The sequence below is a fragment of the Dipteris shenzhenensis genome, unplaced genomic scaffold, assembly GCF_047967505.1.
Source record: "Dipteris shenzhenensis isolate YYH24624 ecotype China unplaced genomic scaffold, Dip_SZ_1.0 scaf0035, whole genome shotgun sequence".
Lineage (NCBI taxonomy): Eukaryota > Viridiplantae > Streptophyta > Polypodiopsida > Gleicheniales > Dipteridaceae > Dipteris > Dipteris shenzhenensis.
In genome coordinates, this window is record NW_028239342.1 from 23,132 (window position 1) to 26,361 (window position 3,230).

Genomic DNA, 3,230 nt, shown 5'->3' on the forward strand with positions numbered 1-3,230 from the left:
TTTGTTGGAGGCATCTGATCCTCCGACCCTTTCTCGAGTTCCCGCAAGAGCATTCGAAACTAGAGAAATGCTTTTTCCATTGACTCTAAGATATATTTGTCCACATCTTTGTCACCTAAATCGACATACCATTTATTGAACCATTCGATAGCCAGTTCATTGCTCGCAAAACTTGAATCGTATCGCTTAGCCGTAGCCACCTTTATACTGTCGGGAATTTCCGATAGCAATAATTTTCTAGAAGTGTCTTGTTCTAATACAAGGCTAGGGAGCCATAAATGTGTCTGAAACGTTAGGCCCGTCAAGCAGCGGAACAGCTTATACCGAAGCGAATGAAGGTAGCGGGGGAAGCGAGGCGGAAACATATTAATTCCCATCCTGTACAAATCTTTCCAGAGAAACGCCACGAATAAAGGGTGGGTTTCGGGGACAAGGGATGCTTATTCCTCACATTTGTGTGAGCGAGGACCCTATTGGCGACGAGTTTTTGGAGACGGGTACGCAGTGAGCGCGCAGGCCCTAACTCGAAGTTGTGGCAATCGTAATCGGAATCATCGGATGCTTCCTTTACGTTACTCTTGCGCTAATATCTAGCATCTATGCTTCCCGATTGCAATTTGTAGCCTGTAGGAAAGACGCGACGCCCGCGAGGTGCCACTCGCCCTTTCTCGTACAGTTGGAAGCTCTGACCCTTGGTCCTTTCTGTCACACCGACTGAAGTCTGGCTTTGGCTGCGCATTCGAGTTTCCAGATCCCAGAGTCGCTACTTCCTTCCCTCTAAGTCACGGGAGTCAGCATCAGCCGTTCTCCTCGGTTTGTTTCAAGGCCGCTCTGTTGTACTCAGTTCCAGTTGTCCGTCATGTGGCTTTCCTTTGGCGAGGCGAGGTAAAGATCACTCATTAGCTTCGTTGATATTTTTTTCCGCGTGTGGTGCCACTTCAATGATGCTACGTTTCGGAAACACAGTGCATTTGAGTCATTAGTCATGGTTCATGTGTCATGAGTCTCTACTTTCTGTCTTCTAGGCTGTAGCTACCTTCCAATTCTGACATCTACGTAGCAATGAGCACGCGCTAAGTAGTAGCGACGGTCCTACCTATGCAGTTGATAGACCCATATGCCATGTATCGCGACAAATATCACTGCTTTTTTTTGGAAAAACATCAAGTTTTGGTGCTTGCTTGTTGCTAATCTTATTCTCTTGCGATTACGCGCCGAAGAGGATTTGAACCTCTAACCACCTGGTTCGAAGCCAGGCACTCTATCCGATTGAGCTATCGGTGCGGGGAGGTAAACTTCTGTTTTGTTTTACCTCCAGTTTCCTCCAAGTCGACTTGATTTGAGAAAATTGTCCATGCTATCACCATCTATAGTTAAGTCTAATTTAAACAACTAAGTACAGCGTCACATTTAACACCTAGGAAAAGTACAGCTCAACTATAAGATGCATCAGCCGGAGTTATAATCATACATAGATGAGTCTTAACTAGTACAACTACTCAATTGTCCACTTCTAATAAACGTAATTAACCCAATTCCGAGAGGTAAAAACCTATTCAAAAGTTTAATGCAGACGAACCCAATATAATATGGAGGTGCCCTAGGCAGAGTTTCTACGAAGTAGTCTTCAGTCATAGCCATTCGTTCCCGCCTATCAACCGCTACCGTAAAGGCCTATACTTTGTCACAAACACCCTTACCAATAGAAAAAAGAGAAAAACAAATATCCTGAGTGCGCAGAAATAGAAATCTCCAAGACCCAGCTCCAGAACCGTTTCCATACTATCGAACGGCTCCGCAAGAGAGTGAATTTGTAGAGTTGAGGAAGAGGATTCCCCGCCTCCAGGGCCTGACCCCAAATCATTGCCTCCCCCCGGATCGGTGTCGGATCCCGAATCCGTGTCGGATTGCAGATCGATGATAAAAAAGTTCAAAACTAGAGAGACTTGTCTTAAATTAGGAAGTAATGAATTCAAGAATTGTCTGGTTTCAGCAGGCGTGGCTGTTGTGGGCTGAAACATGTCCAGGAGATAGCGCGCTGACAGGATATCAGCTAAATAGAGTTGGATACTTTTGGGCAATGCGGTGCTTAGCACTTGATCGAAGCCATGTCGGCACGAGTCGTTAAGTACGCCGGTCACTTGAGGCAGAGTATCATACTGAAGAAAAGAACACAATGCTATAAGCTGATTGCGTTGTTGGTCTTGAAGAAAACCTTGCTGGTTTAAGGCCTGGGAAATCGTGTCAAGTGTTTGGACCCGGAGACACAATTCCCTGCTAATACTACTATAAAAAGCTTCCAGTTATTTAACAGTGGTTATAGTTCTGTTATGATCCATCTATAAAGTGGGGTTCTTTTTCTTAGATTCTTTTTTTTATATTCATGGCAGTTTGTCCAGAATGAAAACGTTCGGATGAGTGTTTACCCCGACCCGAAGTGTTACTAGAGTGTATGCATACTTCCGTAAGTAACTTAACTTGGTGCAACATGGAAAATTCTCTGTTATCCACTGCGTAACTCCCATAACACACGCAAAATAGCGAAGGGAGTCGGAGTAGTTCTATAACCTAAATTTCTTGATGGCAGTGAAAGTGTGGTGGGTGGAGCAAGCAAGGCAAGCTAGCTTCTTACATTGCCAAGCGGAAACCGCCGGGAAAAGCAAGGGAAAAGCAGAGGGCTTCCTGTTTCTTCCTGCCTGCAAAGCCTAGCTTTTAGCTAATCGAAGCGGAAAAGCATAGAGATCGAGCGTGACGATGAGGGCCTCCTCGGCAGGGCTGAAGGGGGCAAGAAGCAAGCTTCTGCTCCCCCGACCAGCTATTTCACTTCCCATATTCTTTCTGTTCTGCTAAATCCCATCATCTTATTCGTGATCGCTTCCCCGGAATGCTGCCAGCAATCCAAGGACGCATGCCTAAACGGAAACTAAGTTCCCCCTTTAATGCTATCGCATTCTCTCCGGGTTAAAACCAGGCCAGGCCGGGAGGAAGTGTGCTTGTCCTTATCAGTGCCTCCCCGTCTTATTCCCCTCTCACTTCGGCAAAAGGTGAGTGCTTTGCTTCAGTTTCCTGTTCGGTATCAGTTTCCTGCTTCATTTCCTGCTTGCCGGTTCCTTCGGCTTCTTAGAGCTCTAGGTTGGGGCGATGCGATAAAACACTCTAGATGGAGGCTTAATTACTCCTGTTTCTTCCTGTTTCCTGCAAAGCCTAGCTAATCCTTCTATTATACTCAA